Source organism: Aptenodytes forsteri, unplaced genomic scaffold (genome assembly GCF_000699145.1).
Source record: "Aptenodytes forsteri isolate BGI_AS27 unplaced genomic scaffold, ASM69914v1 Scaffold15, whole genome shotgun sequence".
NCBI lineage: Eukaryota > Metazoa > Chordata > Aves > Sphenisciformes > Spheniscidae > Aptenodytes > Aptenodytes forsteri.
Window position 1 is genome coordinate 1,967,467 of NW_008795129.1, and position 12,921 is coordinate 1,980,387.

Sequence of the window (12,921 nt, forward strand, 5' to 3'; positions counted from 1 at the left end):
GCCCTTCCCGAGAAACTGCTAGTCTTCCTTTCGGGGCCTGCCTGCCTCCAGTCTTGGCACGCGGACTGGTGAAGCCCTTCACCCGGGAACAGCCACGGACGCCGGCTCCGCAGCCGGCCAAGGCGGCACCGGTGGCGTTTGCCCAGAGAGCGCTTGTGGAGGCAGCCCTTGCTCCTCGTAGCCCCCAAGACCCCTTCCCCACGACGGCCAGCCCGCGGGAAGCACGCACTGCCCGGCATCCCTCCGCAGGGTTGCGTGCTTGCCTTCGCTCTCCCACAACTCTTTGAACACGTTGCACCTAACGTGCTCTCCTGTTGCTACCACAAAACCCACGGGCACACAACAACATCCAGTAGCTGATGGCCACGGCGCGGCTGTCCCGTAGCTGATCTGACAGCTTGTACTCCATCTAACAAGGTTTGCTACCTCTCGGGCAAATGCCACAGTCTCCCCAATTGCCTAAGCTCCCATTTTTACCACCCAGTCACCTCCTACCAGAAGACCCCCACCCCACCCCACAACAGAGGACAGCGTATCTCCAGTCAAGAGAAGCAATAACGCTCAGAAAGCTTTCTTAGATAGTGCTGTCCTGATCATGAATAAGACCTCTTGGAGAAAACAGTCAAACGACTGTTCTGCAGCAGTCACCGCGCAACTCTGCAGCAGGAATCACTGCGTCACCAACGCAGACCGTTGCTAGGCCAAGGAACTGCAGGATAGGCATTTCTGAAGTTCATAGTTCTCCCCCGCTTGCTTGGATTATGACACGATCAAAATTCCTCAAGAAAGTAAAAATAACTTGCAAATACAAATTATATTTGCATAGTATGAAAAAATATATATTATCCAGCACTACCAATTTACCAGAACACATGGTACAACAATAATTTTCCAGATTATTAAAAAGAGAGCAGATTGGCATTATGTTGAGCCTTGCTGCTAGTCAGCACCTGCTAGTTATATCAAAAGATAAGCAACTGATTTTTTTTTTTTTTTTTTGTGGTGTAAGTCCAATGCTTTCACATCAGAAGACCCAACAGGTTAGTAGATTTCATTCTGATATTTTTAAATAAGACAGCTTGGCATTCCACAGAGGGATATGTATTGATGAATCAAGAAGGAAAACCACATGCTGAGAGAATAAATAGCAGTAGGAAAAGAAAATTAGCCTATCTTACTGTGCACAGGAACGTACATTAGGAATAAATAGAGGTCTGAGTAAGTAAAAATAGATCATGGCATAAGTTGTTCATTATTTAAAGACATGCATTTATTATTCATACCCACAGTATAAATCCATTGTGAATAAAAGTTCAGTTACTTACATGAAACACCAGCTTTTCGCCTTTTTTTTTTTTCTTTTAAAGATTAATATTTTAGTCATGGTTCGGCTTTATTTTTAGCAATCCAGGAAAGTAATTACTGCCCCACCCTGAGCAAAAGAAAAAAGCAATGAATCACTTGCTTTGTGAGACAAAGCAGAGACATAATCTGAGACAGACAACCGCACACAAACTCCTCTGCATTAACGTTCAGGCTTCTGTAGCAACAGCCTCTGCCTGCCAGCGTTTTTCACTCTCGCTCTCCCTATTCCTCACTCGTATAACCATGTCTTATTTCTTGCAGCGCATCTGCTAAAGCTCGGGGCGCCGAGAAAGACACGCCTTCAGGCCTGCAATAGCAAGCCATCTAAACTATTCTGGACCTTTCTTCTTAGCGCTCTCCTCATACCATTCAGTGCACACACCTCCTGTGCAGGTGCGCTCACTCTAAATGGGCTGGTTTTCCATTCAAACTAAGCAGCTCCCATTTGTTGTGCCACTTGCAGTTTAACTATTACCACTTTGTACGAATACAGCCGTGTGTACGCCTAACTGACATCACAGGGTCCTATGTTTTACTGGTGCCACTTGGAAAAAAACCCCACACATCACCACGTAAGTTTACTACAAGAACATGCCATTTGAACAGAAACTCTGCTTATCCACATATTATAATCACAGTTACTTAAGTAATGTATGTGACCAACAAAAAGAGAGCAAGCGGCTACAGCGCGTATCAGTGTCCATTAAACAGCTTAGGTAAGTTTATGTTCGCTTCCAACACGAGCCTGAAGTGATTGTCTGCTCTCCCCTCCAGATGCAGACCTTCAAGTTGAAGATTCGGTGGAGAAGAAACCTTAGCGAAAGTCAAGCAATGAACAACTAAGTAAATTAGGATTCCTCATTCTGAAACAAGTTGACTTAAGGGATAGAGCAGAGATTGTGAAAGTATAACCAGCAGGGAAAGGGTGGAAAATAGTTGAAGCTAGCAGGAAACAAGTTCAGAACAAGCAAAGCAAAGGGTTTTTTTCCACCAAAGGAGTGCCATTCAGTGGAATTACCTGCCACAAGAAGTTAAATGTTTATATGTGCTCCAGGGGAAAATGGACAGGTTTGTGGAAGAGAAATCCAGTGAGGATTACTAATTACTAATCCATTCAACCATTACATATGGCTGTATGGCCTCTTTGGAGTCAGAAAATCCCTGAGCTGCAAATGGAGGTATCATTTAAGCTTACCCTGTTCTTACGCTCTTTTTTTAAGGCACGCGTTGCCTGAATCATTGCCTAATTCACTGTCTCAGAGGCAGGAATATTAGGCTAGCTACACCTTTTGTTCGATACCATACAGCTGCCCTTATGCAAACCAGGCATCTGGAAAGCCGTAAGAGGGCAACCAGAAGAGGCCCATACTGCCAGGATCCTTTAGACTGACAGACTTAACACCTTTTAATTTTTTTCCCCAAGCAGTTTTAAGTAGCCTTCTTTCAGTTTAGCTTAAACAATTAGGAGGAAGTTTAACTTAAGCCAGATTCTAAGATACACTTAAAACAACAGGTCCACACAGAAGCCAACACAATTAAATCATCTGATACAGATACATATGCAGATAATCCCTTAGCTCAGAGGAACACCAACAAATATTAGCCTGCGATTTTAGAGCTGAGAAGGCAAACAGAAAGCAAATTGGAGAAAATCAACAAGGGAACCAACTTGTTTGCAGGCCCTGCTAAGGCTAATGGAGACACAGATCACCTCACAGCTACATAGCTAACAAAAGCTGATTGCCCATAGCTCTACAGCCAAAGCAAACTAAAAATCCAGTCCTTGTTGTTATGGCCTGTGGAGACATTGCACACTCTTCTGGTACATGTTCAATGCTAAAGCACCCTATTCCCAAATAAACAGTAAGAGGGATGTGGAAAAAGTTCTGTTAAAGAGCAAAGACAAGCTGAAATGAAAACCAACCCACACAGAAGAGCCTGTACTTATTCCTTCTTCTGGATTTATCTTTGGTTGAGCGTAAATTCTTTTCCTTCATTTTTCTTTCTGTTGCAGTTTCCATTGCCTCAGGATACTTTTTTTTTATCCTCAGCTCAAGGAATAAGCAACTTTTTAACAAAGCTAACTACTACCTGGTAGATCTACAAACAGATCAGGTTTCCTGACACCCTGAAATAAATAAATTAATAGGCTTCATTCCTTGGAGGAGATGATACCTCCTGCAAGGGCAGGGGCAATCAAGTAATCAAATGCTGATTTGTAAGCAAAACACAACCATTTATGCAACACTCACTGGGAAACTCAGAGAGATGCCCAGTGTTCCTAAATCACTTACGTGGAGCAATAGGTTTGAGTGATTGGTGCAACAATTCTCACCTGAAGTAAATATGAGAACGACCACTCATTTCTGCTGCCTTGTTGACATTTCTGCTCATGGTGCAGACTGTAGCAGTTACTGTGTCAGATGGATGCATGACACTTAGTTTTAGAGGTTACAAATTTTTCAATTATCTCAAGTTTTTCATAAGAAGTTGAATAAGGATTACATGCCTCAGAAAACTCAGTGCATTTTACACCAAAGAAATTACATCGCAGAGCAACAGGCCTCCAAGACTTTACTCGCCTAGCTGAAAACAATTTGGTTGCCTCCACGAAACTGATTGCTTCTCTCATTGCAAAGCTTGACCCGGTGAGGGACACAGGTGCACAGGATGCTGAACAATGTTTTTATGGACATGTCTCTCACTGAAGCCACTCCAGGGTTAAGCCTAAATTCTGTAAATAACACCATGAAGGTGAGGGGGGAACAAAGCAAAGCTGAGCCATGGAGGAGGAGGAACACCCGGAGGGCTGTGCCCAAGCCATTGCAAGTTATGTACTGTGTTCAGAAGTGCTAACAGGGGGCTTGGGGAGGGGGAACGGACAACGGTGCCCCCAACCAAATCCTTCCCTGAGAAAAAAATGTGCTTTCCTGGCATCACAGCCTTTTACATTACTTATAGGGTGTCCTTATTATGCTCAGAGTATTCTGATGATGGTCTTTACTGTAAACCGCTCTGGATGCGCAGCTCCAAACCTGAAAGCGTCTCTACAGTAACAGCACATGTTGCTGGCCATTTGATTTTTGAGGGACTAAGTTTTCTTCTTCAACAAATAAACAATGTAAAATCTTAATAATATTTGCCGTCATTCCCACCTGCACGTCAATCAATTTCTCCCTCAAGGTACGTCTTTCTTAAGGTCACCTCTCTTTCTAGGGTGCCCGTTTGTAGCAGGCTTTACAATCATAGCAAGTGATGGGGGGCCATTTGCAATAGTCAAGCTGCAGCGGTTTCAGCTGCTGTAACCTGAGCTCCTGCCCCAAATGGCCTCGGACTTCGAGGAAGCTGCAGCCGGGGACAGGCTGGCTGAGGTCTGACACGGGTGGGTGCCTTGGCTCCCGGAGGCCGTCCCCTCTGGGTAGGTAAGGCAGGTTGACTCAGGGTAGGGCCACACTGTGGGACGTGAGTCTTTAGACAAAGAGCAGATTTCTGGAAGGAGACGTGTTAGGGGTAGGCAGGTGGTGCTGAGCGACAGGATAAGGCTGAGCTGGTCAGACGGGCCCCGCACCGTGCTGCGGCGGTCGCTTTTAGGTTCCGGGTGCACCGTTCGGCTGCAGCGGGTGGATGCAATGCCAGTGACCCCTGAGCGAGCGCGGGACCAGCCATCACCCACCCTTAAAAAGGGTGCTGGGGCCTCAGTCGTATCCTATGGGCACATAGGAATAAAGTGCCTGCTGTACACGTCCCCTCTGTTCGTCAGCCCCAGCAGTCAAGACACTTCGCTGAACAATTAATTCCCTGGCTGCTGCCTTTCAGGAGCACAGGCAGTGGAGGGCAGGCTTTCCCGGCTGGCTGAGCATGGCCAGGTCGGGTTGTAGGAGGGAAACTGAGCTATAGACGCTGAGATAGAGCCTGGAGTTTCACAAATGGAGAGGGAGGGGGGAAAAAAAGGGGGGGGGAGGGTGTATTTCTGCCACCATTTGTAAAAGCAAACTGACATCCTGTATTACACCGAGTGCTGGTCGGTAGCTCCCGCACCAGCCGGCAGCACATCCCATGGGGAAACAAACATAGGTGGAGTTGACCTAAAACCGATTGACCTGTGGACAGCTAGAGTTTCACCGGAGCAATCTGACACAGCTGGTTATCTGGGAGGAGAGGCTTATCTTGATAGGAGAAACCTGTTTTAAAACCTACAAGAAGCAATTTATCTACAGATCTATTTTGACAGCTCTCATGCTAACAAATACAAAAGTAGTGAATGAATTACCTTTTCCACCTCCGTGATTTCCTGGGAAAACTGTGTAGACAACACCCTCACGTGGCATGGGCATGTGCAAAGTGAGCAACCTTCGCCAACATACGAGAATTTTCCAGTCCTTCAAGGGTTTGCATTTTCATCTGAATATAAGATATTAGGACACAAAAAAAAAAGACCTGCAGGGTAATCTACTCTCTCTCTCTATGGCAGATTTTTCCTCTTTTCACAGAAATTTGACTATGTATATGTACGATCATGTTCTAGTTAGTTGCCAGGTGCTCCATGCAGATCTCAGTGCAGCAGAGCTGATGATAGTGATTCTTATAATTAGGTTTGCCTAACAACCCCCAGTAAAATGTCGTATTTCAGTAATACATTATTTCATTGACTCCTTTTTATTTACTCAGAGTGGAGGTTCTAGTCCAGAAATTTGTGTCAGCGTGAATGTTTTTTCAAAAGTTTTGATGAAAATGTTCAGTGCTTTATAAGGGAAAAATGCTCTTTACCCAATTGAAATAGTTCTTATAGCGGTTTAATTGAGAAGGCTCTGTGCTTTTCATGTTGAAACAGGTATTTCAGACATCACATGGAAGGACTGCCCTTTTGCTGGCTAGTAAAACTCACCCATTCAATCTATAAACTTCAGAAGGATGTCCCATAGTACTATTTGGCAATTGATTTCTCCGAAGGGTGTATTGATGGAGCATGCTTAATCTCTGCACTTAATGAAATTGGTCTAAGCCTTCTCCCGGGAGCAACTGTGCACACTTCATCCCACAGCTGAAGAAGTGGGATGAGATTTCTTATATGATTTTAACTCGGTATTGTAAACCTCACAGTGATTCTGAGCAGAACAGAAAGTCCCTACAGGTAACCATTCAGGAGCGTAAGAACCCCCAATGCCTCCTGTGCTGAGGAGCAAAGAACAGGAGAGCGTATAGAAACAAAAGGCAAGACAGAGAGTAAGTACCAACACAAGGGGATGATGAACCGTGACAGGAACAAGGGCAAAGGTGGCTGTTGACGAGAACGAAGAAATCGGGGCTTTACTGCCAATTTACCTGCAGCAATTAATTTCACTTCTCTTTAAGACTCTTTGCCCTTCTGCAAAAAGGGAGTAATGATATTGACCTCTTTTGTAGAGCCCAGCACAGGGTGAACACTGAAAAAAAAATTGTCCTGCTTTCCAACCATTACATAACTACAACTTTTTTGGGTTTTTTTTAGTCACATTGAAAAACTTGCACACCCAGGTGTAAAACTAACAGGGCATGTAATAGAAAGACAGATAAGAGACTGCTTAAAACTACACAGGCAAAAATCCTCCACGTTCAAAGGTGACGAGATAGGTACAAGAAATGTGGCCTATCCCAGTCTAAAGAGGCAATATTATTTGTATATAACCAAACCACCGGGAGAAATCATGCACCATTCTAAATAAAACTAAACAACTTCTTAGCCGTCCCCTTTTCTTTCTGTTTGGAAGGAAGATGTGTCTAGGCATACCTACTCCATACCCTGGGAACACATTCACCACATTCTTAGAATTCAGGCATTTAAAAAATTTCTCCTATGCTACGGTTTGGAGAGACGTTTGTCTGGCACTGCTGCATATTTCTTTTAAAATGTATTCCTAGTGTTTATAACACAAATGCTGAACAATTTCTAGAATAATGAAGTGCTAAGATAGATTTTAGATCATCCGAGAGTTCAAGCATAGCAGAGGATGGACATACAGACATGCTGCTTTATTAGAGCCACAAAGAGCTCCATCTCTCTGAGCTGGGAGTAGAGAGGAATGGTGGTGTTCCTGAGGTGGTAAGCTAACAGGGATAATCTGGACAGTCATAAGCACGCGACACATGAAGGCTGATCCTTGGATCCTGTCACTGTCCCTCCACATTTTCACAGCAGATTCCATTATAGTAAAACAATAAATAAAACAAGGGTAACATCTTAAAGGTTTTTACCAAAATAGAGGACCCCCATCTTTTACACCTGATGCTTTGGTTTAAATACGCACATGACTACTTTGGGTTAAATATTCACAAGCATAAAGTGAAAATTGACATTTACTCAGCATATGCTTCACGTAGGCTTTGCCCAAGCACCCAGAAAAAGCAATTTTATCGTCTAAGTGGCTATGGTCAAAGAGCAGAAAGCTTAGTACATTGTAAGATTAAAAAAGGGCAAATTTTGCAAATTTGTATTTTTATGGAGGAACAGGAAGAAATACTTTTTATATGGGTACCTGTATATAAATATGTTTTCAAAACTAGCCTAGACAGTATGCATCGACCTAGGAAAAATGTCAAGAACTATTCTAATGACCACAACGTCATTGTCTATGTGGCCTAGAAGGCTAAGTGGGCCTTAACTTTGTTTCAAAAAGTTATCTTGCATTAGCTAGACATATCACATGTGACGTAAAACTAAGTATGAGCAACCATTGCTAAAAATGACTGGCTTTCAGATCCAGTGTGATGTGGAGGCTTGAAAAGCCTGTGTTGGGGAAAATGGATGGTATGTGTTCGCAGACAGGCTCAGAGGTGCAGGCTGTGGAAAAATTCAGTGTCACTCGCTTCGTCAGTGTCAGTTACAACCGGAACCAAAGATAAATCTTCAGAACAAAGACCTGCAAGTAATGACGCGCAAAATATGTATTTCTTATAAATAACGTCACTGATGACTGGCAACCAAGCAGACCTCTGTCACTTGATGGGTATTCACAGCAGGTCACAGGCCAACAGTTCAATTAACCCAGCAACAGATTAAGGAAGTCATAAACATTAAGAGGCTAGCTAGGACTTATATAGAGAAATAGCACATGGTTCATTGATCATAAGGAGTGATCACAAGAAAGAGTCCTTTCAGAGAGAGAAGTGAGCCTTTGCTCCATTTTTGTCACGTAGAGATAAATTTTCTAGAAGGATGTTTTCAGACCCAGGAGGAAAGTCTCTAGTCTTCCACGTTAACTCACACGATTCAGGCAGAAAATAGAACCTTAAGAAATAGAATATAACACAGACCTACAATTCGATTCAATATATTTTAATAGACATTTAAACTCCACATTTCCAGCTGCATTTTTATTAAAACTTAGGTACACACTACATATTTTAAGTTTATGCATGCAGTAAAAAAATTTGCCTTGAATCAAGTTGAATATTTTTCCTGAAATAGATTGCCACGTTCTAGAAAATTATTGGAACGTATTTTAAACCATATTGTTTTATACTGGTTGTCTACAAATGTATTATCAAGGTGAACGTCAACAGCTTAGTAATGCTTCCTAAGTGACACTGAAGTTGGAGTATCACAGTCCTCCGCTATGTCCAGGGTTCTCCGTGTGTGACTCCACACACTTTTGCCTGACAGGAACCATGAAATATTTTTGATGCTTCAGTTACTAGATATCTGACTTAGCGCATTTCAGAAGTTTACAAAACCAGAAGCTTTCCTTTCTGTGGTGTATTTGCACTAAATCTGGCTCCTCATGTGTCCTTTGTTTTCAGTCCCGTGTGCCAAACTGCTTTAAGTTACCCCACCCCAGGTATCCCTGTGGAAAGGATTAAAAAAAATTCTCTTATTTTACTTCAACACTTCCATTCTCCTTGAAGGCAGCCTTGGAGATTCAACCAAGCCAGACTAATTATAGTTCTGAGTCAGGCTTGAACTGTGGTGCTTGCTTTATCAGTACAGACTCTCTCTATTTCCCCTGGTAATAGGGATAAAATTTAAGGGGTTTTTTATGAATGAAATAGAAAGCTACTAATTAGAATAACCTAGATATATGGCTACAAATGGGATATATTAATTTCCTCAGAGATTAAAAAAAAAGATTATGCTGTACCAAGGTTGCAAATAACAGCAGTAATAGAGATTCAGCTATGCAGGAAGTCTCACGGTTGGTGTTTGCAATCCTGTGTTTCCAGTGTTATTAAATCAGTCGGTACCTAAAAGTCATCCTTCAATACGTTAGGTTCATCCACCGAGATTAGATATTCATCGGAGAAAGCTGTAATGAGATCAGGAGATAATCATGTAAGATTTATTATACACTACACTAAAAAAGAAGTTACAGAATGGCAAAGATTTGAGATGCTTGTACGTGGAGATCTCTCTTCTGCTTGGCCACGGGAAATTGGTCCATCAAGCAGCAGCCTAACGTGCCTCAGCTTGATGACATCAATATCATCCAGGGTTATGCCATCACTGAAAATTCACCCAGCAGCAGTAAACAGAAACATCTACACTTTGGAAATGTGAACTCCATCCAACAAGAAGTTAATGGGTTTTTCAAACTCTTTTAAGCCAGGAAGGGCAGAATAATCTACCCTTTGACAAACAAACCCTGTGAAATCCAAGCTTTTTGATAGTATCTCAGTTTGGGACAAAGCAGTAAGAAAACCCAAAACAAAAATCCTAAAGTAAAGACGACTCTTGCATTAATAAAACTGCAGTTTCAGGCTGTATACCCACCAACACAGTCCAGGACGACTGATTCAGTGGTACGATGGACTTCTGAACTTTGTGCCATTATATGGCTGTTAACATTTGTTCAGTACTACAGCGTAAGATTAACTGCACTAAGTGCCAAATACGGCATGGGTCATATTGTGTACAACTTCACCCCATCCTGGGGGATCTCAGCCGAGCTGTGGTCCTTCCCGTGAGGGATACATTCTGCCTCCAGGCTTTCATGCTTCCAAAAGCACTTTCAATATACTCGGCAGCTTTCTTCTGACACAGGCTGCAGTTAAAGTAGTGTGAAGCGACGCTGTGGATGCTTCCTGATGCATCTGCCTCCCTGCCTTTTCTCTGCAGTATACGATATGCCAATCAGTATACAGCCTTGCCTTCTCCATGCTTCGATGACTGGCACTGCCAGCAGCTCTTGAGGTTTTTGTGAGCTGGCTTATGTAGACTGCTAGATGTGTGGGACCAAGAACAATTGTGTACATGTTGTTTTTCTCTTTTTTTTTTGTAGTTTTGCTCAGCTGTTCATTGCAGGCACAAACAGGCAGTTTTACTAGCAGCATGTTTATTTTCTTTGACTGCAGTTCTGATTTCTTACTGCTCCGAGAATTTATATATAGGAGACTATGATTTGAAGATACTTTAGCAGTTTTAAATAAGCTCTCTGAGAAGCCAGATGCAGTATAATAGGTTTGTCTGATTAAGCCCATCGCAATCTTTAGCATGCCTGGGACTACTTCCGTGCTTTCATTTTCCAGGAGGATGAATTTCAAACGTGCTTCAAAAATCCTCTGAACTGGATACAGATGTTCTAGTGACAAAAGCCAGTGCTCAGTAATCTTAATGCACAAGCATACTTCTTCTGGCAGGATCCTGGCACTCCAGCTGTTACTCCCATCTGCTGGCCGGCTGCTTTCCATTAATCACTTCTGGCAGAAGAAAAGGCCTTCCAAAAATCTTTCACCTTTGGCCTATACTCAAGCAGCAAAAAGGATGTTGCAGCATATAAGGCTTGTGCCAGAAGGGATCTTCAGCCTAACGGAGAGCACGGTTCTGAGTTTTTTGCCATGAGATTCCCCACAGGTCCATCCTGGAAGACTCGGCAGCCTTGTCAGCCACACCACATCTTCGGTTTCTGTATCTAAATAGGGTGTTAGTCCTTGGTTACCCTGCCTGTGTTTGTAGCTAGCTGACAAGTTAGTTCATGCCTAGCAGAGATCTAGCAAGACAGCATCACAGGGATGATGATTAGAAGACAGATAATGCGGCACAAGCTTTTTAAGACTTCTGTGGTTGAGGGGGGGAAAAAAGGAGGAAAGGGAATCAAGAAAATATGGATTTGAATCCAAGTCAACTTCAGCCCTTTCTTCCCTGCATTTGGCAACATTAATGTACAGAAATCCTTAGACAAAACTGAATTCCTCTTAGTGACCTAAAGAGGAGAAAACTTTTCAAGAACACTACATTTCACTCAACATTAAGATTAAATGTTTAAGAAAGTCAGCGCACTCGATTAAGGAACCCAAACTACCTTTATTCTGCTTCTGATAAATGCCCTCAGAAACACTGATGAGCTTATTTGTCTGTCAGTGCTCTCTCATTAAGCTCCCTCATTTCTTACCAAGGGAGGTAAGAAAGCCTCCTTCCTAAGCCAGCATCTTTCTTACCTTTCTCAGGATGAATTCTCACAGTTCTTCCACTGCTAGATTGGAGTTTGGGATACCGGGGATCTGCATCCCAACCACCTACTGCCTCGGGATCCAACTGGGTTTAAATTCCCACATCTTATACTTCTAGAGACTGGGGACAAGTGCTTCCTCTTAAGAGCTGAAACAATGAATGATATTGAAAAGATATATATGCATTTAGTCTGATGTGGGGAATTTCTTAAGATCAAGTTAGAGAGCTAAGCCAGTTTCCTTAGGGTTCCTTAGTCTTTGTGCAACTCTAGGTGTAAACTCTTCCTGCATCTGATGTGGTAGCATTTATTAGTATTGAATTAGTTGTCATTGGACTTTGAACACCCAGACGGGATGTGAATACGTACACCAGGTAGCCAACGGTAAGCCCAGGCTACTGTCTTCTCATGGATAATGTGCTCACCACACCACGTGCTGGCAGGGAAGATCCTGTGACTTCCTTTCGTGCTTCAGTGATCAGGGCTATACTATCATTCCTTGCCAGTTCCCCCATGCTGCAGGAAAAGTGGAGGGGGAATTCGTGCATATAAATAGTATGTGGAAAATCAAGGACAAATCAATAGCCGTCAGATGATATAGTCTACATCCCCACTGAAAAGCCAAAATGAAAATGACACAAGTTGTGAACCATCCATCAACCACGCCAGCCAGCGCAGGTTTGAATTTAACTCGGATGCATTTGGACATAGTAGAGCTAATGCCCAAGTAGGAGCCTGACTATGGATTTAGCTGCTGGTGTACCTCTGCCTGGTGGGCAACTATTCCTGGAATAAAATAAGTTAATTCTGGCATATAAACCCCAGTCCGCTCCTGGTCAGTGTGCACACCACATCAGCGGGAGCAGCGCTGCCGTAACTCAGTTACGCCATCACACCAGCCCGTCCCCGCTTTGACGATCTGAGTCTGAAGCAGCACTGGGACAGAGATGGCACCCGAGTGGTCTTTCATGTTGCCAGCTGGCCAGAAGCAGACACCAGCCTTCTGCTAAAGCTCTGGTTTTCAATTACTGCAACCCACAGCTTGGAGAAACAGCCTGATTCAGAGAAAACCAGGACAACTAAGCAGAAGACCACCTTTGTGAAGGAGTCTTCTCAGGAATGGCCAGAGGCCTTCAGC

The 12,921-nt window shown here is 43.3% G+C and overlaps 1 protein-coding gene across 1 annotated transcript in view; it reads right to left on the reverse strand.

Annotated features, from left to right (window-relative positions):
* Nucleotides 1-1,343, reverse strand: part of VDAC2 (voltage dependent anion channel 2) — a 14,845-nt gene extending 13,502 nt beyond the window's left edge. The window contains exon 1 of the mRNA XM_009277634.2: nt 1,326-1,343. The gene's annotated coding sequence lies outside the window, so the exon portion shown is untranslated. The remainder of the gene's footprint in view (nt 1-1,325) is intronic.
* Nucleotides 1,344-12,921: the final 11,578 nt, after the last annotated feature.